Source organism: Lepus europaeus, chromosome 2 (genome assembly GCF_033115175.1).
Source record: "Lepus europaeus isolate LE1 chromosome 2, mLepTim1.pri, whole genome shotgun sequence".
Classification (NCBI taxonomy): domain Eukaryota; kingdom Metazoa; phylum Chordata; class Mammalia; order Lagomorpha; family Leporidae; genus Lepus; species Lepus europaeus.
The window spans coordinates 44,576,502-44,601,597 of record NC_084828.1 but is presented as its reverse complement, the minus strand read 5'-3'; the positions used below and the strand labels follow the sequence as shown (position 1 = coordinate 44,601,597).

General features: G+C 37.0%; 1 pseudogene; it reads left to right on the top strand.

Annotated features, from left to right (window-relative positions):
• Positions 1-23,076: 23,076 nt before the first annotated feature.
• On the top strand, positions 23,077-24,493 carry LOC133750770 (small ribosomal subunit protein eS1-like; annotated as a pseudogene).
• The last annotated feature ends 603 nt before the right edge of the window (positions 24,494-25,096 follow it).

Here is a 25,096-nt window from a genome sequence, read left to right as displayed (position 1 = left end):
ATCTAGAGATAGACCTAGAAATACACACTTAACACAGATTTCTCCTGTGATTCTGATATTCACTTTAGAGAATGCACTGAAAACACAGTAAGAGATCACTAACCCTCTAAGGACTACAAGGAATGTTCACCAATATATTCATATCCACATGTGATTCTTCACAGAGAAGGGTCATCACTGGTTTTCCCATTCTGTGTTAGAACTGAAGAAGAAGAAATAATGTATGTATCTCTGTTTTTGTCCAGAGGCCTTTCTCCATACCTAAATATTCCACAATAAACACATCTCCCTTCATTCAATCCCTTCCCACGGCATAGCACCAAGATTCTTTTTCTAGAACTGCAGATACCAGTCATTTGCCAGTTATAAAATCTTCTGTAATGTTGCACTCCTAATGGGATTAATACAAAATTACTTGGGAAAGCACAGGTCTTATACAACTCCTTTCCACTCTCTTTCTTCAACCACATCCTGATCCCCTCTAGCCTCCTGTGCCATAGAATTACCTTTCTTTGTAGAATAGCAGGAGGCTGGGGATCACAGAGTTCTCTCAGCCTGGAATAATTTTAACTGTCTAATCTCCCTAGCTCATTCTGAATCATTTCTGAGGCTTGCCATAAATACCATCTCTCTGACATCTACAACAGAACTAATTTTCTCTCCTTTGTGATCCCACACTATATTCTATACAATTCCTCCCTTGTAATCTAACCATTTGTTACATATCAGTACTGAGGACTGAAATATAAGCAACTTGAAGCAAAATCCTTGTTTTATTAATCATTCTGTCCCCAGTACTCACATATTAGTGGGTTCCCATAAAGTGTACTTAGATAAATTAAAATGTTATCATAAAATAGTTAGTGTTATTTTTAACCTTTTCTAGTAATATATTTCAGTTCACCATGGATGAGTCTTACAATTAAAATAAGAACTTTGAAATTAGCTATATATTTATAAGCATGGTAATTATAGTTCATTTTCATATTTTCATTAGCATGCCAAGATATTTTCCTAATGAATAATTATAAAAAGTTTTCTTTAACAATCTTCCTTATCAAGGGCAAAGAGATTATCCACTATTAACTAAAATATGGCTTTGGCTGGTATTTAAAATTAATAGCAGGTATATTGTCATAATTAATATGCAGATATTTAAAATATATGAAATAGATATTATTTCCCAGTACCAAAAATAGATTGCATTATGCATGAGTAAATTTTCTCCCTAACTATATAACCAAATATAGCTTCAAAAATATCTATAAATTGTGCTCAATTTGTATTATTAGAAATACATAGCGACAGAACAAAGATACAGCTTCAGGCTCAACAAGTAGTAAAGTAACCTGGCGCTTCCATGGAATGAATTCAAAGCTATCTTTAATAAATTTGTATTTCTCTTTTATAAACAAATATAGATACCAATTCAAAACACAAACTGAGCTATTTTATGCATAATTTAGATATTTGTACATTTTTCTGGAGACATAAATGAGGACTAAGGAAAACTCCTCAACTCTCCTGAGTACATACTTAGTATATGGGGTTTTGATTACTGAGTTTGATTTTGATAAGCTTTGAGCCTTTTATAATATTCTATTTCTGTTAACAATATATCTGTAATCCATAAGCAGGCACTTCAGAATTTTAACACGTTCTAGAATTTTAACATATTCTAGAATTTTAACACACTCTGGAATTTTAATGCACTCTTCCTTTCACTAATTTAATTTTTAGAGGAATTCTGATTATGCAGCTAACTAGATTCTTCCTCTTCCACATACAAATTTCTAATATAATTTTCCCTTTTGTTGATTCTCAGAATAGTAAGTCAAACTCATTTCATTCAAATTAGATTTTTATTTCCTTCTTAGTCCTTGTGGGTTTTGTTGTCTATGTAATGTGGGAAAATCTCCCAATAGAGGACCTCATCATTTAAACCAGCTAGAGTGGTTTACTGAGGTAATGCGTCATTTTTAATTTATGTGTCAAGACAAAATCTTGTCTGATGTTGCTGATTGTCTTGACCAAGGCCATTGACAGCTGCAACTCGGGAGTGATAAATTTCTTGAAGATCCTGATAAAGCCAAAAGCGGTGGTTTGGTTTACCTGGCCTTGATGAATGTTAGCCAAACATTTGAGTTATTAGCCTCAGCAATATATCATTCTGAAAAATCTGTGAAAACAAAGCCATTTTAGAAGATAGCCACACACACTTTCAAGAAATGGTAGCCCTCCCAAGATCCTTTCAAATAGAGTCTTAATTAAAGCATTTTAGTTCAAATACCTCACACACACTGCATTGCATTATGTGCAAATTTATAGTAAAAGCCTAAAAATGCTGACAACAATAAAGTGGTCGAAAGTAACTTTTTAAGTAGATAAAAAATTAATAAAACTCAAAACTACTGAAATTCCATTGAAAAATGAAATAGTACGCTTCCATAATAAGATTTCAAGTCTTTAGTTAATCAAATACTCTTTTTTTTTTTTTTTTTGACAGGCAGAGTGGACAGTGAGAGACAGAGAGACAGAGAGAAAGGTCTTCCTTTACCATTGGTTCACCCTCCAATGGCCGCCGCGGCCAGCGCGCTGCCGTTGGCACACCGCACTGATCTGAAGGCAGGAGCCAGGTACTTCTCCTGGTCTCCCATGGGGTGCAGGGCCCAAGCACTTGGGCCATTTTCCACTGCACTCGCGGGCCACAGCAGAGAGCTAGCCTGGAAGAGGAGCAACCAGGACAAAATCTGGTGCCCCGACAGGGACTAGAACCCGGTGTGCCGGCGCCGCTAGGCGGAGGATTAGCTTGTTGAGCCACGGCGCCAACCAAATACTCTTAATATACTACTTTCATTATTCTTTCACTAATGACATAAAATAAAATAATTCTGATTCATCCTTTACATATGTACATTGCAGTGATCTTTAAGAGTTAAAGATGCTTTTCTCTATTGTTTCTATTTCCTTCAATAATTCTCCAACAATGATGCCAGAGACGTTGGTTCCTCTGCTTTTAATATTAACCTGACACATTTGATCTCTGAATGAAAATTCCTCTGAATGTTCAGAGCAGGAAGCACATTGATCTGCAACATAAAATCGAAGCTGTATTGTTTGCCTTCATTTGCCATATCTGTGAGATACATGAATGTTTTTATTCTCCCTAAAGTTTTAAAGTTTTTTTTTTAATTTAGTTTTATTTTATTTTAAAGATAGACACAAATGCACACACATATACACAGGGCTTCCATCTGTGGTTCACTCTTCAAATGCCCACAACAGCCATGGCTAGATCAGGCAAGAGCCAGGAGACTTGAACATAATCTGGGTCTCACATGTGGATGGCAGGGACCCAAGTATTTGATACATAACCTACTGACTTCCAGTGTGTGCATTAGCAGGAATCTGTAATTGGAAGCAGAGCTGTGATTGAATGATTGAAATCCAAACACAACCATATGGGATGTGCAAGTTCCAAGTAGCTTATTAACCTCCCTGCCTAATTCCCACCGCTCCCTAAGTTTTTAAGATAACAATTTTCCTTTCTTACATAATCCTTATATTTTTATCTGAATTTTAGTGGTTTTGCTTTTCATTCCATTCTGTATAAACCATCTTTTAAAAACAGATTTATTTTATTTATTTGAAAGGTAGAGTTACAGAAAGTGAGCAAGAGAAACTCCTTTAATGGCTGCAATGGCCAGGACTAGATCAACCCAAAGCCAGGACCCAAGAACTTCTTCCAGGTATCCTACATGGGTGGCAGAAACCCAAACATTTGGGCCATCTTCTGATACTTTCCCAGAATGAAAGAATGCTTGTCTAAGCAATGCAATAAATTTGAAGAAAGAAAATATAGGGTAGCCTATGTGGGTAACCTATGTTGAAGTACTAAAGAGTTGATGAATAGCCAACTACCCCCTGATACCTTCCTTGATGACTCCCAACATTTGTGTTGTGACACAAATGATCATACAAAAGAATAGAATTCTTTCCTTTGCCATTATGTCTACTGAGTTCCTCAAATTAGTCATTATAAGGGATTAACCAGATCAGGCAATTAAGGAGATGAGCATCTTTGGTTGAGTAGGCCAACATGTAAAAACCAGGCCAAATCCAACCAAGAAATCAAATTTGAGAAGAAAGGAATACTGGCATAGAAAGATATGCTGTCTGTCTTTGCTCTAAAATAGCTCTGTCCCTCCACTACTTTATAGTACTCTCCCAAAAATACAGGGACAGCGGAGTGAGACTTGAAACAAGAGCAGACTCGTGTTGTGTAGGACAAGCAGAAGGATGATCATAAAGCTAACACCATATTGAAATTCATTCATCTTTGCAAAGGAAGAGTAGTCAGTCTTGGGCCTCCACATCACATTTCAGACCAGTGAGTTTGTATGGTAGTAATTTTTTATTGTTTCTGGTACTTCTTTACAAATGTTTCTTCTGAGATCCTTGTGCAAGCTTGTTTTAGTATCGAGAAGAGATGAGTATGGTAAAAGTTTTAAAGTGTGGTCAGTTTAATGTATAATAAGCCTTAGATCATTGCCTGTAAGTTTAAGAGTCATTTATTCCTCATGTTTTGTTTACAGTCGCATACTATATTTTTACTGTTAATCTCAGAGTTATTCATTATCTAAGAGAGATGCTGTCTCAATAATGTCAAGATGCTTTTACCTGGTCAGCTGTTACCTATAGTCCACTTTTTCTTTCTGACCCTTTTTATTTCTTAGGAATCCAAAGTTCCCAGGTAAAATCATATTAATTGTCTGATTTCCATTCTCTTAGTGCAAATTTAACCCTGAACAGTTCCACTTAATAATCCACCAGGGTTCTTCTTAAGCTAAGCAGGAAGGCAGACTAACTCAGGCCTTGAAATACCATTCCACGCACTGGTTGATGCCCTAATGAACTGGAGAAGTAGTATGCTTCTTCAACATCAAACCTAAAACCCAGATATTAAGTCATGTTTTTGGAGAATGCATTTCAATTTAAAAAATGTCTTGGTGTTGGAACAGAAGAGGAAAAGAAGTTTATGAAAAACAGAATTAAAATGTTTCCTATTAACAAAGTATTTTTTCCAAAGAATATTTGTTGTATACTAGTGACAAATTTATCAATTATAGCCTGCTCTAGGGTTATTTCCACACTTATTGTTAAGAATACTTTTTTTTTTTAACTTTTATTTAATGAATATAAATTTCCAAAGTACAGCTTATGGGTTACAATGGCTTCCCCCCTCCCGTAACTTCCCTCCCGCCCGCAACCCTCCCCTCTCCCGCTCCCTCTCCCCTTCCATTCATGTAAGGATTCATTTTCAATTCTCTTTGTATACAGAAGATCAGCTTAGTATATATTAGGTAAAGTTTTCAACATTTTGCCCATATAGCACTACAAAGTGAAAAAAACTACCATTGGATTACTAATTATAGCATCAAATAGCAATGTACAGCACATTAAAGACAGAGAACCCACATGATTTTTTTTTCAAATTAATTAACTTTCTATGCCATTTCCCCTCCAATACCAGGTTGTTATTTTTTTTTTCATTTCCAATTCTCTTTATATACAGAAGATCACTTCAGTATATCATTAGTAAAGAGCTCATCAGTTTGTGCCCACACAGAAACGCAAAGTATAAGGATAAAGTATTACATTCTATATCTAGAGTCAGGACCTAAGCTGATCAGGTCATTGTTTCTTATAGTGTCCATTTCATTTCAGCAGGTTTCCCCTTTGGTGCTCAGTTAGTTGTCGCCGATCAGGGAAAAGAAATGATATTTGTCTCTTTGGGACTGGCTTAATTCACTCAGCATGATGTTTTCCAGATCCCTCCATCTTGTTTCAAATGACTGGGTTTCATTGTTCCTTACTGCTGTATAGTATTCTATGGAGTACATGTCCCATAATTTCTTTATCCAGTCTACTGTTGATGGGCATTTGGGTTGGTTCCAGGTCTTAGCTATTGTGAATTGAGCTGCAATAAACATTAATGTGCAGATGGCTTTTTTATTAGCCAAATTAATTTCCTTTGGGTAAATTCCAAGGAGTGGGATGGCTGGGTTGTATGGTAGGGTTATGTTCAGGTTTCTGAGGACTCTCCAGACTGACTTCCATAATGGCTTAACCAGTTTGCATTCCCACCAACAGTGGGTTAGTGTCCCTTTTTCCCCACATCCTCTCCAGCATCTATTGTTGGTAGATTTCTGGATGTGAGCCATTCTCACCGGGGTGAGGTGAAACCTCATTGTGGTTTTGATTTGCATTTCTCTGATTGCTAGTGATCTTGAACATTTTTTCATGTGTCTGTTGGCCATTTGGATTTCTTCTTTTGAAAAGTGTCTGTTGAGGTCCTTGGCCCATCTCTTCAGTGGGTTGTTTCTTCTGTTGTTGTGGATTTTCTTGATTTCTTTGTAGATTCTGGTTATCAACCCTTTATCTGTAGTATAGTTTGCAAATATTTTCTCCCATTCTGTCGGTTGCCTCTTCACTTTCCTGACTGTTTCTTTCGAAGTACAGAAACTTCTCAATTTGATGCAATCCCAAATGTTAATTTTGGTTTTGACTGCCTGTGCTTCTGGGGTCTTTTCCAAGAAGTCTTTGCCTGTACCTATATCTTGCAGGGTTTCTCCAATGCTCTCTAATAATTTGATGGTTTCGGGCCGTAGATTTAAGTCTTTAATCCACGTTGAGTGAATTTTTGTGTAAGGTGAAAGGTATGGGTCTTGCTTCAAGCTTCTGCATATGGAAATCCAGTTTTCCCAGCACCATTTATTGAATAGACTGTCCTTATTCCAGGGATTAGTTTTGGATCTTTGATCAAATATAAGTTGGCTGTAGATGTTTGGATTGATTTCTGGTGTTTCTATTCTGTTCCATTGGTCTATCCATCTGTTTCTGTACCAGTACCATGCTGTTTTGATAACAACTGCCCTGTAGTATGTCCTAAAATCAGGTATTGTGATGCCTCCGGCTTTGTTTTTGTTGTACAAGATAGCTTTGGCTATTCGAGGTCTTCTGTGTCTCCATATGAATTTCAGTATCATTTTTTCCAGATCTGAGAAGAAGGTCTTCGGTATCTTGATTGGTATTGCATTGAATGTATAAATTGCTTTTGGGAGAATAGACATTTTGATGATATTGATTCTTCCAATCCATGAGCATGGAAGATTTCTCCATTTTTTGGTATCCTCTTCTATTTCTTTCTTTAAGGTTTTGTAGTTTTCATCATAGAGTTCTTTAACGTCCTTGGTTAAGTTTATTCCAAGGTATTTGATTGTTTTTGTGGCTATTGTGAATGGGATTGATTTTAGAAGTTCTTCCTCAGCCGTGGCATTGCCTGTGTATACAAAGGCTGTTGATTTTTGTGGATTGATTTTATATCCTGCTACTTTGCCAAACTCTTCGATGAGTTCCAGCAGTCTCTTAGTAGAGTTCTTTGGGTCCCCTAAATAAAGAATCATATCATCTGCAAAGAGGGATAGTTTGACTTCTTCCTTCCCGATTTGTATCCCTTTAATTTCTTTTTCTTGCCTAATAGCTCTAGCTAAAACTTCCAGAACTATATTGAATAGCAGTGGTGAGAGTGGGCATCCCTGTCTGGTACCAGATCTCAGCGGAAATGCTTCCAACTTTTCCCCATTCAATAGGATGTTGGCCGTGGGTTTTTCATATATTGCTTTGATTGTATTGAGGAATGTTCCTTCCATACCCAGTTTGCTTAGAGTTTTCATCATGAAAGGGTGTTGTATTTTATCAAATGCTTTCTCTGCGTCTATTGAGAGAATCATATGGTTTTTCTTCTGCAGCCTGTTAATGTGGTGTATTACGTTGATTGTTTTGCGGACGTTGAACCATCCTTGCATACCAGGGATAAATCCCACTTGGTCTGGGTGGATGATCTTTCTGATGTGTTGTTGCATTCTATTGGCCAGAATTTTATTGAGGATTTTTGCATCTATGTTCATCAGGGATATTGGTCTGTAATTCTCTTTCAATGCTGCATCTTTTTCCGGCTTAGGAATTAAGGTGATGCTGGCTTCATAGAAAGAATTTGGGAGAATTCCTTCTTTTTCGATTGCTCTGAATAGTTTGAGAAGCATTGGAGTTAGTTCTTCTCTAAATGTCTGGTAGAACTCAGCGGTGAATCCATCTGGTCCTGGGCTTTTCTTTGTTGGGAGGGCCTTTATTACTGTTTCAATTTCTGTGTCAGTTATGGGTCTGTTTAGGTTTCCTATGTCTTCCTGGCTCAATTTAGGTAGATTGTATGTGTCCAAGAATCTGTCCATTTCTGATAGATTTCCCTGTTTGCTGGCATACAAGTCCTTGTAGTAATTTCTGATGATTCTTTTTATTTCTGTGGTGTCTGTTGTTATGTTTCCTTTTTCATCTCTGATCCTATTGATTTGGGTCTTTTCTCTTCTTTTTTTAGTGAGTTGGGCCAATGGGGTGTCAATTTTGTTTATTTTTTCAAAAAACCAGCTCCTCGTTTGGCTGATTTTTTGTAATGTTTTTTTGGATTCAATCCTGTTGATTTCTTCTTTGATTTTAATTATTTCCCTTCTTCTACTGGGTTTGGGTTTGGTTTGCTGCAGATTTTCTAGATCCTTGAGATGACTTGAAAGCTCATCTATTTGGTGCCTCTCCAATTTCTTGATGTAGGCACCTATTGATATAAACTTTCCTCTTAACACTGCTTTTGTTGTATCCCATAGGTTTTGGTATGTTGTGTTGTTATCCTCATTTACTTCCAGAAAATTTTTGATTTCTCTTTTAATTTCTTCTATGACCCATTGTTCATTCAGGAGCATGTTGTTCAATCTCCATGTGTTTGCACGTGCTCTGGGGATTCCCGAGTTGCTAATTTCCAATTTCATTCCTTTGTGGTCTGAGAAGCTGCATGGTATGATTCTAATTCTTTTGAATTTGCTGAGACTTGCTTTATGGCCTAGTATGTGGTCAATCCTAGAGAAGGTTCCATATACTGCTGAGAAGAATGTAAAGTCCTTAGATGTAGGATGAAATGTTCTGTAGATATCTGTTAGATCCATTTGGGCTATAGTGTCATTTAAATCTGCTGTCTCCTTGTTGATCTTCTGTCCTGATGATCTGTCTATCTCTGAGAGTGGAGTATTGAAGTCCCCCAGTACTATTGTATTGGGGTCTAAGTCTCCCTTTAAGTCCCTTAACAAGTCTTTTAAATAAGCTGGTGCCCTGTGATTCGGTGCATATACATTGATAATTGTTATATCTTCCTGTTGAATGGATCCCTTAATCATTATATAGTGTCCCACTTTGTCTCTCCTGACAGTTTTTATGGTAAAGTTTATGTTGTCCGATATTAAGATGGCTACGCCTGCTCTTTTTTCATTTCTGTTGGCATGGTATATCTTTTTCCAGCCTTTCACTTTCAGTCTGTATGGATCATTGTTGGAAAGATGAGTTTCTTGTAAGCAGCAAAAAGATGGGTTTTGTTCCCTTACCCAATCCGCCAATCGGTGTCTTTTAACTGGACAGTTCAAGCCATTAACATTCAATGTTACTATTGAGAAGGAGTAACTTTGCCCTGCCATTTGCCAAGGATATTTTCTGATATCTGGTTTGAGATTCCTGTGTTCTTTTGTTGTGAGGTTTCCTTCCTTTACCTTCCTTCATATTGGCTACCGTGTTTCTGTGTTTCTGTATGTAATACATCTTTAAGCATCTTTTGCAGGGCTGGACGAGTGGTGACAAATTCTTTCAGTTTCTGTTTGCTGTGAAAGGTCTTTATTTCACCTTCATTCACAAATGAGAGCTTTGCAGGATATAATATTCTGGGCTGGCAGTTTTTCTCTCTTAGTACCTGGGCTATATCTTGCCATTCTCTCCTGGCTTGTAGGGTTTCTGATGAGAAGTCAGCTGTAAGTCTAATTGGAGATCCTCTGAGAGTAATCTGGCGTTTCTCTCTTGCACATTTTAGGATCTTTTCTTTGTGTTTCACTGTGGTGAATTTGATTATGACGTGACGTGGTGAGGTTCTCTTTTGGTCATGTTTATTAGGGGTTCTATGAGCTTCCTGTACTAGGATGCCTCTGTCTTTCTCCAAACCTGGGAAATTTTCTGCTAGTATCTCACTAAAAAGGCCTTCTAATCCTTTCTCCCTTTCCATGCCTTCAGGAACTCCTAGCACCCGAATGTTGGGTTTTTTAATAGTATCCTGTAGATTCCTGACAGTGTTTTTTAGATTTCTGATTTCTTCTTCTTTTCTTTGATTTGACTGTTTCCTTTCCTGTTCTCTGTCTTCTAATTCCGATATTCTCTCTTCTGCTTCACCCATTCTGTTTTTAAGGCTCTCTAGTGTGTTTGCCATTTGATCTATTGAGTTCTTCATTTCATTGAGGTTTTTTGTCACTATCTCAGTTTTATGTTCTACTAGTTTTTTCATTTCATTTTGATTTCTCCTTAATATTTCATTTTCACGGGAGAGATTTTCTATCTTGTCCATTAAGGATTTCTGTAGTTCAAGAATTTGTTTTTGAGAATTTCTTAATGTTCCTATCACTTTTTTGAGATCTGCTTCTTGCATTTCCTCTATCTCTTCATCTTCATAATCTTGCTTTGGCGTGTCTTTCTCATTTGGGGGCGTCATAGTGTCTTCCTTGCTTTTGTTACCTCGGCTTCTATGTTTATTGTTTGGCATGTTGGAGATAATTTATGGTTTTTTTTTTTTTTTTTTGACTCAGTTGGGAGTGGAGTTGAGGGTAGTTGAAATCTGGCCTCTGTGAGTATTCGTTTGATCTACCTCTGGGACTAGATATGTAAAATCGCAGTGCTCTTTGTTTTGCTTGTTGAGTGAAGGGTGAGGCCTCTGTTTCCCTCCCCCCTCAATGTCTTGGGTTTCTGAGGTCTTACCCTCCTCCGTTGGTTCCCGCGCTGGCGAGATTCTGTGGCACGGCTCCCGCCGCACACGGCTCCCGCCGCACACGGTTGGCTCCCGCCGCACACGGCTGGCTCCCGCCGCACACGGCTCCGCTTCCGCCGCACACGGCTCCGCTTCCGCCGCCCGGCTGGCTCCCGCCGCACACGGCTCCCTTTATTACTTTATCTTTCTGCCATGAATGGTTCTTCAAGTTATGTCAGGTAGGAAGGTGGACGTTAGCCTCGCAGGTCTGGAGCGCTGGCTACTCTGGGAGACACAATCTTGCCCAGCATTCCTCTCACGTTCGCGGCGCGGTCCTGGAGGGGGACGGGACAACCCCGCGCACAGCCCGCCGCAGGAGAGTCACCTATTGTTAAGAATACTTTTGGCAAACTACAATTGAAAGAAGGAAGCAGACACTGTTAAGTATTTAAAGAGGACAGAGTTAAAGTAACAACAGTTGACTGCCCCTAAAGTCTTCCCTGTTGCACACCAACACTCCAGATGGTAAGCCTGGTCCTCACTTCTTTGGGAACAAGTACAGAGCTCTACTGTGAGGCCTTAAACAATGTTAAGAGGATACTCTTGTAAGCAAATTCTAGATGAAGAGAGCATGGAGACATATTAATTTTGCAACACCTTCATAAAATAAAATGTCTTTTAGGATTACCACATAAACAAGTTAAAATACATTTTGAATCCGTCAGCAGTAAAACTGGTCCATTAATGCAAAGCAACTGATGAAATTACTTTTTTAAAGAAGGAATCTTTATTAATTGCATAAGCCTAACTGGAGATTAGGAACTATAACCCAGATAATCTCATAGTTCATAAAACTTACAATATAATAAAGATCTCCACTTTATTATTTTTCCATGGCATTTTATGCACTTGATATAAAACCAGAATTATTTATTGCAAGGTTTTACATTTTTTATTCTCTCTATAAGAGGCATCCAACTCATGTTTCACATGGGAAACTTAAAAAGTTGATACAGTACTACCGTTGTAGGTTGTAGATTATGATTGTAAATTGTAGGTTGTGATTGTAAATTGTTATCTCTCAAATAGGAGTAAGGATGCCAGTAAGAATTTATGTGTAACTTCTTAAGAAGGTGAAGGGGCGTTGGGGCTATCAAAGGGGAAACCTTATCTTTAGTGACATCTAGTGGACTAGTCCATAATGGCATTTTTTCAAATTGAATCGAGGGCAGATACACCGCTGTCTGAACTGCAGTTCTGTAGCAGATATTATGTTACATTTATGCAACAATAATTAGCATCTAAAACAAAATGTCTTTATGTAAGGAGTAAAGTTACTTGTTTTAAATCACAATGGAAATTACAGAGGGTATAGAAATATATTTAAATGAAAAAGTATTGTGGTCAAAAATTTTACAAGTATGTTGATATAATATTTTAGGGGCTGATGTTGTGGGATAGTGAGTTAATATGCTACCTGCAACACTAGCATCTCACATGGGTGATGGTTTGAGTCCCGGCTACTACACTTTCTGCTGATGTGCATGATAAAGCAGTGAAGATGGACAAGTACTTGGGCTTTGTACCTGACTGGGAGACTTAGATGAAACTCCTAGTTCCCAGCTCTTGGCTCTGGCCTGGCCCAGTCCTGGCCATTGCAGCCATCTGGAGAGTGAAACAATGGGTGGAGGTATCTCTCTTTCTCTCTCTCTCTCTCTCTCTCCCTGTAGCTCTGCCTTTAAAATAAATAAATGAAAATAAACATTTAAAATTTTATTATTGAAACCCTAATGCTTTTAACAAGCATTAACGGTTAATTTCCTCCCATTTCATGTAAATTTAAAATATGCATTTTTATCTCAATCTTGGTACATTGACACTGTCGTTTCTTTGGTAAACTAAGAAGTTAGATCATTTTGTCAGAAACATTTATTCTTACTGTATATTTTCTTTTGTGATGATTTGGGTCCTAAAGACACATAGCCTTAAATTAATAGTGTCTTAGAGTAACATTGAAATGTTTTCACATAGCTCCTTGACTGTCTTTCTTAATATTATGTAAATTATTTTAATATTTATGAATTTATCATTGCTTTATTTCTAATTAGCTTCATTGGGCCTTTGTCTGTTGTGGTGTTATTACTGCTTTTCATCCCCTTTTAAATCACAGAATGTCTGTTGGCAAAACATTATTTGATGCTTGACCTTCAATTTGTCTTAACAGCCCTATGTATAATCTTCTACTGTATTGTTTGTATGCTTTCTCTCACCCTGCTCAGAAGTTGTCTTTTTTTCATGTTCCTTTTCTGTATTCTAAACTGCCTCTCATTGTTCGTACCACCATAATGCTCTCTTTGTCAATTTAAACATTTGTTTCTAATACCAAGCATTCTTAGAAGAGACACAAATTTTGTGATCTCTAATTATTTTCCTTAATAAATTCTTAGTCTCTCTCTATTCAAACATTGTTGATTCATTTGTCATATTCACTTTTCTACTGTTCCTAAGGCTATTACTGGGTAATCCAAAAATGTAATTTTAATACCTCTCTTTAAGAATATTAATATTCACTAAAGGGAATATCCTTAATTAGCTTCTCACTATTGTTTGAAATTGGAAAGTGTCACTGGTTTTTGCTCAAGTTCTTTTGGAGTTACTGAAGAAAAGCAGTTTGTCTTCTATAACCTCAAATCATTAACTTAACAGATTATCATACATAAAACAACAGGACAATATATATTCAAGTGATAAAGTTTGTGTTATTGACACACATGCAACAAATTCACAGTGTAACTTACTTGCTGTCCTCTGCTATGGGCTGTTTGCATCCCTCTGTATTCCTGTGTTGAAATTCTCACCCTCAACATGTAAGTATTAGGAGAGGTTTGGCTTTGGGGAGGTGATTAGGTCATGAGGATGCAGCATTCACAAACGGGAAAAATGCTTTTAAAAAAGAAGCTCTGGAGAGTTGCTTGTCTGTTCTACCATGTGTGGATGAAGTTAAAATGTTCCTCCTGTGACCCAGAATGCCTCATCAGACTGAATCCACGAAGGTGCTGATCTTAGACGTCCTTCCTTCTAAAACTATGAGAAATACCTCGGTTGTTTATAGCCTACCCAGTTCACACTACTTTATTATGAAAGCCTGCATAGATTAAGACATTACTTTAAAACATTTAAAAATAAACTATAGAAATATTTTGTGTGATTTATTTATTTCTTCTACTTTTACCTATATTTTCTGATAAATGTTTTCTCCAATAAACCCTGCTCAGTGGTGCTAAATTTCATGTTTCTTTAAATGAGGTAAAGAATTTTTTAAAAACTTGTATTTTGGATTATTTTAAGTAAAAACAATCAGAAAAGGATATGGAAAAAATCTGTTGTCTGCATCTTTTACCACCCCCCCCTTTTAATGCTTGATGTGATTCTTTGTCCTAGACAATAAAAAAAAAAATCCTTTAAAATTCCTTGTCCTAGACAATACAAAAGAATCATACAGATTTGAGATTTGTTGATGACTAGCCTCTCAATTTAAAGTTCTGAGTACATTTGAACAGTGGTTGTAGAGAATGTAAGAAATTAGTGAGCCCCTGGAATCCAAGGAAAGTGAGAGATGAACTGGAGAAAGTAACAGTGAAGAAGCAACAACAACTTAATGAAATCCACAAGAACACCCAAGAAAATGAAAGCAAAAATAAGATTGTCTTAAGATTATGAAAATTTTAGTATGAAAAACTCATGTGGTTAAGTATTAAATATAATTATTATTTTTAGAAGCATTTTATTAAAATCCAATATACAAAACAAGAAATGCACATAAATGTACAGATCAATGAAGTTTTATTTATTTATTTTTTGGTCGTCTGATCATACTCATAACCAACACTCAAATTAAGAATAAAACTTTACTGGCAACCTAAGTGTCCTCATCTTTCTCCCTCTTTCACATTTTTTTACATGTGAAATACGAGTACATTGTCATTTACATTTTATGATTCAGGGTAGCAATATTAATAAGTGCATACCAAATGATCTGTCATCCACACATTTAGTCTCTCTATATATATTAACTACCACAGATATGAGAAACAAATAGAACATTTTCTTTACGGGTCTGTTTTATTTCACTTAGCACAATCATCTCCAGCTGTATCCATATTGCTACACATGTCAATTTTTCATTTGTATTTATGGCTGAGCAATATTCCATTGAGTATATGTAACAAATTTTCTTTATCCAGTTATCAGGTGATGTGTGTATAGGTTGATTCCATACCTTAACTCTGGTGAATTGGGCTACTAAAAATATGGGTGTGCATGTAACTTTTCATATGGTAATTTCATTTCCTTTGGATATCCCAGAGATAGGATAGCTGGATCAAATTGTAGATCTGTTTTTAGTTTTTTAAAAAATCACTTATTGCCAGGCTGGCGCCGTGGCTCAATTGGCTAATCCTCTGCCTGTGGTGCTGGCACTCCAGAGTCTAGTCCCAGTTGGGGTGCTGGGTACTAGTCCTGGTTGCTCCTCTTCTAGTCCAGCTCTCTGCTGTGGCCCGAGAGGGCAGCGGAGAATGGCCCAAGTGCTTGGTTTCCAAAACACGCATGGGAGACCACGAGGAAGCACCCAGCTGCTGGCTTTGGATCAGCACAGTGCCAGCCATGGCTGCCATTAGGGGAGGGAACCAACAGAAGGAAGACCTTTCTCTCCGTCTCTGTCTCTCACTCACTGTCTATAACTCTCTCTCTCTCTCTCTATCTCTCTCTCTCGCTGTCTAACTGCCTGTGCCTGTCAAAAAAATTTACTTATTGCCCACCATAATGGCTGTACTACTTTGCATTCCCACCAACAGTGTATTAGGCTAGCTTTTTCTCCACATCCTTGCCAACTGTTGCTATTTTTTGTTTTTTGGATGACTACCATTCTCATGGGATAGGTGGTATTTCATTGTGACTTTTGTTTATATTTACCTATTGTCTGTTATTCCTGAGTATTTATTCATGGATCTGATGGACATTTGTATTTCATCCTTTGATAAATGCCTGTTGATATCCTTCACTCATTTCTTAACTGGATTACTTGTTTTGTTGCTGTTGAGTTTCTTGAGTTCCTTATATATGCTGGATATTAATCCTTTATTTGATGAATAATGTGCAAATAGTTCTTCCCATTCTGTCAGTTGCCTCTGTGCTTTGTTTTTTTTTATTTTTATTTTTCAATTTTTTTTAACTTTTATTTAATAAATATAAATTTCCAAAGTACAGTTTATGGATTACAATGGCTCCCCCCCCATAATTTCCCTCCCACTCACAACCCTCCCATCTCCCACTCCCTCTCCCATTCCATTTGCATCAAGATTCATTTTCAATTTTCTTTATATACAGAAGATCAATTTAGTATAAATTAAGTAAAGATTTCAACAGTTTGCATCCACACCAAAACACAAAGTGTAAAATACTGTTTGAGTACTAGTTATAGCATTAAATCACAATGTACAGCACATTTAGGACAGAGATCCTACATGAGGAGTAAGTGCACAGTGACTCCTATTGTTGACTTAGCAAATTGACACTCTTGTTTATGGCATCAGTAATCACCCTTGGCTCTAGTCATGAGTTGCCAAGGCTGTGGAAGCATTTTGAGTTCGCCCACTCCAATCTTATTTAAATGAGGTCATAGTCAAAGTGGAAGTTCTCTCCTCCCTTCAGAGAAAGGTACCTCCTTTTTTGATGGCCCGTTCTTTGCACTGGGATCTCACTTGCAGAGATCTTTCATTTAGGTGTTTTGTTTTGTTTTGTTTTGTTTTGTTTTGTTGCCAGAGTGTCTTGGCTTTCCATGCCTAAAATACTCTCATGGGCTCTTCAGCCAGATCTGAATGCCTTAAGGGCTAATTCTGAGGACAGAGTGCTGTTTAGGACATGTGCCATTCTACAGTCTGCTGTGTATCCCGCTTCCCATGTTGGATCATTCTCTCCTTTTTAATTCTATCAGATAGTATTAGCAGACACTAGTCTTGTTTATGTGATCTCTTTGACTCTTAGACCTATCATTATGATCAATGGTGAACTGAAATTGATCACTTGGACTAGTGAGATGGCATTGGTACATGCCACTTTGATGGGATGAATTGGAATCCCCTGGCACATTTCTAACTCTACCATATGGGGCAAGTCAGCTTGAGCATGTCCCAAATTGTACATCTCCTCCCTCTCTTATTCCCACTCTTATGTTTAATAGAGATCACTTTTCAGTTAAATTTAAACACCTAAGAATAATTGTGTGTTAATTACAGAGTTCAACCAATGGTATTAAGTAGAACAAAAAAATTGTTTTTGCTTCCTTTGTTATGCAGAAGCTTATCGTTTGATGTAACCTCATTTGTCTATTTTTGCTTTTATTACCTGTGCGTCTGGGGTTTTATTTAAGAAGTTTTTTGCCTAGGCCAATTACTTGTGTTGTTTCCCCTGTGCTTTCCACTAGTAATTGATGGTTTCAAGTCTCAGGTTTAGATCTTTGACCCATTGTGAGCTGATGTTTATGTAGTGTGTAAAATAGGGGTCTTGTTTCAAACTTCTGCATGTGGCAATCCAATTGTCCCAACATGATTTGTTGAAGACACTATCCTTTATTCACGTAGTGATCATTGGCTTGTTTGTCAGTTCATGGGTTGTAGATTTGTGAATTAATTTGTGGGATTTTAATTTTGTTTCATTGATTCACATGTCTATCTTTGTGCCAGCACCAGACTCTTTTGGTTATAAAGCCCTGTAGCATGTTTTGAGATATGGTATTTTGTTATGTCTGGCTTTGTTTATTTTTTTATTTTATTTTATTTTATTTTATTTTTGTTCAGGATTGCATTGGCTATTTGGGGTCTTTTTTTTTTTTAGAATTGCTTTTTGTAGGTCTGAGAAAAGTGTTTTTGATACTTTGTTTGAGACTGCATTGGATCTGTAAATAGCTTTAGAAAGTATGGACATTTTAATGATACTATATCTTCCAATCTATGGACATGGAAGATTTTTACTTTTTTGTTTCTTCTTTTTTTTCTTTCCTCATTGTTTTATAGTTTTCATTTCAGGGTTTTTTTTTTACCTCATTGATTAAATTTGCCTCAAAGTATTTAATTTTTTCTTGTAGCTATTTTGAGTGGGAATGGTATTACAACACACAGGGAGCTCTAAGTTTCTGCACTCTGACCACTTGGGTGCTCATGAGCCTAACAAACTCTGTGACCTGTGCTGAGAACTCTCACAGTCACAGGGTGAGGGGAGCTGCTCTCTGCCCTTCGAACTGCCCTGTCCCCTCTGTGAGCTGGTTGCCATTCCTCAAGCCAGGACAGAGATGGGCTGATCCTAGCTTCCTGATAACGCATACCCTGAGAGGCAGTTGTGATGACTCAAGTAGTTGGGTTCCAACTCCTCCTGTGGGAGGCCTTCCTTAAGTTTCAGTTTTGGCATGGCTCAGTCTTGTTTCAGTTGTGGGAATTTGGGGTGAACGAGGCAAATGAAAATGGCTGTTTGTCTTTACTCTTTTCAAATAATAGACTAAAATAAATAAATTTAAAAGCACTCTATTGTATAGCTATGTTATTGATGTTACTCCGTGAATCTTAGAAGAAATAGCTTCCTTCATAGTCAGTCTCCAACAAAATACTTTCATGAGGTGTTTTATCCCATGAGGTTGATTTTCAAATTATAGCTTCAAGTAAGCAAGTCTGGTTGCTGACCCTTCTGCTATATGCTATTATGTTAGCTACTGAGGACTGGGGAGGCACAATATTGATCAAATATAGAGAGACTCTTTACATTTTTCATTATGTTTTAATTTTTGAAAGATATTTGTGAAAAATGTAGAATGCTAAATTGGTAGTTACTTATCAACAAATACTATTATGACTATTTTTATTGCTGTCATTCTGATAGGTTTATGTATCTCATTATGGTTTAATTTTTATTTCTCTAATGGTTCATGCTTTTTAACATCTTGTAATACATTTTATATCATTTTCATTAAAATTTCTGTTCAGTTAATTTGATATTTTTATTTGATCTCTTTCTTTAGCGGTCAATTTAATAGTTATTTATCAATTTTAAACATAAGTCCTTTATCAAATGTGATTTGTAAATGTCTTCTCCTTTTCTACAGTTTCTTATTCTTCAACCTTGTAATAAAATCTTGTACAAATGTTTTTAATTTTGAGAGAATCAATTTATCTTTTTTCTCTTTTTATGAATAATATTTTGTGGCAAGTCCAAAAATCTCTTCATTGAGCCTCAATTCTCAAATGATTTCTCCATGCATTTTCTTGCTAAAAATATATATTTTATATTTATTTTTAAATGGATTTATTTATTTATTTATTTATTTATTTGAAAGATAGAGTGACAGAGAGGGAGAGGGGTATTTCATCCATGGGTTTACTTGCTAAACAGCCACAACAGCTGGGACTGGGACAGGTGGAAGCCAGGAACTAAGAACAACATATGTTGCACAGATTCTAGTACTTAAGTCACCATCTGCTTTTTCTTGAGTGCATTAACAGGGAGCTGGATTAGAAATGGAGCAACCAAGATTAGTACTGACACTCCAATAGAGGATGAGGACATAACAAGTGGCAATTTAACCTGCTGAGTCATAATGCCCATCCCCAAATTATATATTTTAATGTTTTCATTGAATGCTATGATAAATTTCAAGTTAATTTTTGTAGATGGAGTAAGGTAAATGTTGAGGTTCATGTATGTGCTTCCACAGGACCTGGAAGCCTGGGTAAAGTCTTAGTTCTGGGTGCTATAACAAAATATTATAGAATGACTGGTATAAGCATAAGGAACTAGTCTCTAAAGTTTCTGATTTGCAGATAGCTACCTTCTCTCTGTATGCAGAGAGAAGGGGGTGGGGAGAAAGCAGTCAGATGACTCATTTTGTAAGGCCATTGATCTCAGCATGAGGGTTCCACCTTCATGACATCATCTAAACCTAATTAACTCCAAAATGTCCTGCATCCTCACACAATCACATGGGGCTAAAGTCTCTATATATGAATTATGAGAGAGCACAGTCCATAACATAGATTATCCCAGAATAGGAAAGCATGTTTGCTTAAAAATTACACAAATGTGTATCATAGTTTTATTTAAATATCTCCAAACTGAAAGCCAAGCAAATAGCCTTCAATGGATAAATGGTTAAGTAACTAGTTTATCCATATCTAGGAACACTACAGTGCAGCAGGGCAATAGGAAGGAGCAGGTTAGCAACACATGCAATGTCCTGATGAATCAGGTAATAATAATAGGCATTATGTTCAGTGAAAGAGTCAACCTTAAAAGGTTACCTACAGTGTGATCCCATTTAGATAACACTCATGAACTGACAAAATCACAGAGAAATAAAACCACAACAACAAAGTATAACAAAGCAAACAAGGAGTTCAATCTTTGAAAAGCTAAATACATTGTAAAACTGTGTCAAGACTAATCAGGAATAAAGAGCATATCATTGTGAGGAATAGTGGAAATATCGCTGTATATACCATAGATGTTAAAAATACTGTAAGGAAACACAATAAGCAGTTTGATGCTACAAATCAGTGGAAATAAGTACTTAGAGAAACTCAGTTTGACCAAAATGTTTCAGTAAGCTATTTTAAAAAAAAAATCTGAATAATCTTAAATCCATGACATAATTGAATTGCTAATTAACAATCCTTTCATCAATAAACTTCCTGTTCAATTGGCTTCATTGATAAATTTGATCACCTAATGAAGAATAAAATAACTCTTGCATAAATAACTCTTGACATATTTTTCAACTTATTTTATGAGGCCAGAATAGCTAACAGCAAAGCGCATTATAAGAATTAATATTAGAGGGGGCCGGCGCTGTGGCTCACTTGGTTAATCCTCCACCTGCGGCGCCGGCATCCCATATGGGCGCCAGTTCTAGTCCCGGCTGCTCCTCTTCCAGTCCAGTTCTCTGCTGTGGCCCGGGAAGGCAGTGGAGGATGGCCCAAGTGCTTGGGCGCCTGCACCTGCATGGGAGAACAGGAAGAAGCACCTGGCTCCTGGCTTCGAATCGGCATAGCTCCAGCCATAGCAGCCATTTGGGGGGTGAACCAAAGGAAGGAAGACCTTTCTCTCTGTCTCTCTCTCTCTCACAATCTAACTCTATCTGTAAAATAAATTTTAAAAAATTTGTAAAAAAAATAAATAAATAAAAATAGCCGGTGCTGCGGCTCAATAGGCTAATCCTCCGCCTGCAGCGCCAGCACCCTGGGTTCTAGTCCTTGTCAGGGTGCTGGATTCTGTCCCGGTTGCTTATCTTCCAGTCCAGCTCTCTGCTGTGGCCCAGGGATGCAGTGGAAGATGGCCCAAGTGCTTGGGCCCTGCACCTGCATGGGAGACCAGGAGAAGCACCTGGCTCCTGGCTTCTGAACAGCGTGGTGCACCGGCCACAGCGAGCCGGCCGCAGCGGCCACTTGGGGGGTGAACCAATGGAAAAGGAAGACCTTTCTCTCTCTCTCTCTCTCTCTCTCTCTCTCTCTCTCACTGTCCACTCTGCCTGTAAAAAAAAAGAAAAGAAAAGAAAAGAAAAAAATTTTTTAAAAAAAGAATTAATATTAGAAGCCCATCTCTCAGGGCATGATTCCAGCTTTAGCCATACTAGCAACTAAATTTATAAATATAAAAAAAGACATTTATATTAAAATGGAATTTTAGTTTCTGTTGCTTTACACTAATATGTGGATTAATCTTACAGATGTATCATTAAGAAATAGAAGCCAGAGAAATGGAACAATGCCTACTATATGATTCCAATTACATAAAATGGGAAAGGAACTACATACAGGAAAAGTCAACCTTTGATTTTTTAATGTTAGAATTGTGATCGTCTCTGAAGAAACAGAGGAGAATCTTTGGCAAGAACCATAAAGGGGTTTCTATAAATATGGTAAATCTGAATTATTAACCAAGACACTTTCATGTGAACATGAATAATGCTATGCTAAATTATACTTCAGTTTAAGTCTTTTAAAATTAAAGAAATAGAAGCACCAGGCATCCAGAAAAGTTGGCAAGTGCTTACTTCAAGTAGCAAGTAAAAATATGACTCAAGGATCATATGATTTTGCTATAGAGGGAATTATACTCTACAACTTCTTTTGGAGGAAAAAGTGAGTTTGACCATAGAATTAAGAGCTGAAATCCGACAAAGTGAGCTTTATATGTTACTCTAGTATCCTCAAAGACATATTCCTTGTGGAACACTAGCACTAAAATTAGAAAGCCTGTTTCTACATAACGCAATGTGAAAAAAAATTAAAGTTAAGAAATTATCCTTAAAAATCTTTTCTTTAAGAAAAGAAGACAAAGAAAATCAGCAAAGAAAGTAGTTATTTAAAGTAAAATAAAAATCATAGCATCATATTTTATTACTCTTTTTATTCTAGGTTGTTAACTTACTAATGCACCTGGAATTAAGGGTTTCTCAGTGGAATATGGGATATATACAAATGAAGGATAACTAAATACACAAGATTTACCTATACTTGCCCAGAGACTGGTCTGGCATTTAGAACCTGTATTACAGAGCAAGTAAATACACAGTTTTGTGATTCTAGAAAACTTCTTAGGAGACAGAGGCAAGATTTGAGAGGAGTACTATTGAATATATGAAAAGAAGTAGAACATTGTATATGATGATATTGTGTCAAATTGTATTTGAAGGACCGTAAATGTTACAATTGTACTGGTGTGAACATAGTGCCCATTGAGAGTAGTGGAAAATTAAATTTGCAAAGGATTGTAGAAAAGATATGCTGGAGTATACTATTTTTAACAGTTCTCTGTTTTGCTGGTGTTATTTATAGCTTTAGGCAAAGTGTCACTTATTAAGTGGCATAATGGAACTATCTTTGCAGAAGATATCATTTTTTAATAGAAAATAGAAATATTAATTCATGTTATCACCTTTCTTTCCTCTATGAAGCCAGATATTATACCTTTTCTCACTAGATTCTCAAAGATCTTATCTATCTTCAGGTACAGTAGGGGAAAATAGTTGGGAGAAAATAAGAGAAAATAACCTTTCTGTATATGTTTCATGCTTCCAAGACTAAAATCTCCTTTCTGTAGAAAGTCTGCTTTCATGAGGTGAATTATAGCAAACCTTTCATCTTCTGGGCTCCATGGCCTCCATCCTCTGCCTTCAGAGTCTTAATGTTATTGACACCAGTTGTGTTTGGTCACTGACTATATTTGTCGAAATCTCCACCAAGACTTGGTAGTTTTTTCAAGTGACTTTTCATTTTATTCTCAACTATCCCCACCTATAATTTAAAAAAAAAGCATTTATCAAGATTATTTTTAAACTCAGTCTCCTTTTCCTATTATCCCTGGACCTCCAGCTGAATGATCACAATATGAAAAGGCCTTCATGTTTGTCTTCACATCCCCTCTCAACTTCTTATCCCTAAGCACTGTCCCCTCCCCTTGCATGAATAAGATTGAGACTTGTCTAAACTCAGTGCAACAGATGGATCCTAGAAAGCTGCCTAAGTTTACATGCTTTGTTTGTGTATTCTATTTGTTATGTTGAAAGAGAGGGAAAATGGAAACACACTCTTTTTGCTAAGATCCACAATTGACATTTTATTTCCGAAAAGCAGGGGTCTATTTAATAATAGCTGCTCGATAGAATGACTCTAGAAGCATTCTGTTTGCTACCACTGTAAATCTTGTCTGACGTTCTAGCACGCTTCTCTCAGTTCTAATTCTGAAATTAAGCACCATCACAGGGGCAGGCAAGAGCAAGTGCCTTACAAAAGGCAACAAAAAGGGAGCCAAAAGAAAGTGGTGGACCCAGTTCCTAAGAAAGATTTCCATGATGTGAAAGCACCTGCTGAGTTCAACATAAGAAATATTGGGAAAACACTAGTCACAAGGACAAAAGGAACCACAATGGCATCTGATGGTCGTAAGAGTCATGTTTTTAAAATGACTTTTGCTGACCTGCAGAACAATGAAGTTGCATTTAGAATATTCAAACAGATTACTGAGGATGTTCAGGGCAAAAACTGTCTAACTTCCACGGCACGGATCTTACCTGTGACAAAATGTGTTCCATGTGAAAAATTTGGCAGACCATGATTGAGGCTCATGTTGATATGAAGATTACCGAAGGCTATTTGCTTCATCTGTTCTGCGTTTGTTTTCCCCAAAAATACAACAATCAGATAGAGAAGACATCCCATGCTTAGCACCAACAGGTCCACCAAATTGGGAAGAAGATGATGGAAATCATGACCAGGGAGATGCAAACAAATGACTTGCAAGAAGTAGTCAATAAATTGATCCCAGATAGCATTGGAAAAGATATAGAGAAGGCTTGCCAATCTATCCTTCCCCTATGTCTTTGTTAGAAAAGTAAAGATGCTGAAGAAGCCCAGGTTTGAATTGGGAAAACTCATGGAGCTTCATGGAGAAGGTAATGGTTCTGGAAAAGCCACTGGAGCTGAGACAGGTGCTAAAGTTGAAGGAGCTGATGGATATGGACCACCAGTCCAATAATCCATTGGAAGTTTAGACTTTAGTAGTAACAAATAAAAAGTCTTATTTGTGAAAAAGAAAACAAATTTAATAGTTTAAACTGTAAACCTCTTCATAAGCATGTCGAACTGATCCAGATTGAAATAGCCTGCTTTTCCACAAATAAGCAAAGACATGAATGCAGATATTATTTTTGAAAAAAATATTTATTTATTTGAAAGGCAGAGAGGAATAGAGAAAAAGATGGAGAGAAAGAAAGAGAAAGATAACTTACATCTGCTGGTTCACTCCCTAAATGGCCGCAACAGCTAGCAGGGCCAATCCTAAACCAGGAGCCAGAAGTTTCTTCCAGATGTCCCACATGGGTACAGCGGCCCAAGCACTTGGGCCATCTTGCACTGCTTTCCCAGGCCATTAGCAGGGATTTGGATTGGAAATGGAGTAGCTGAGACTTGAACCAGTGCCCATATGGGATGCTGGCAATGTAGGCAGAGGCTTAACCTACTATACCACAACGCTGGCTGGAAACAGTTTTAAAAGTGAAATGACAGTAAATTCATATCAATGCTCATAAAAAGCAGAAAGAAACCAATAATGAGGCCAAAAAAACCTTATAAGTCCTGCTATATAACAGGCTAACTTGCTTTTCCTTTCATCTAC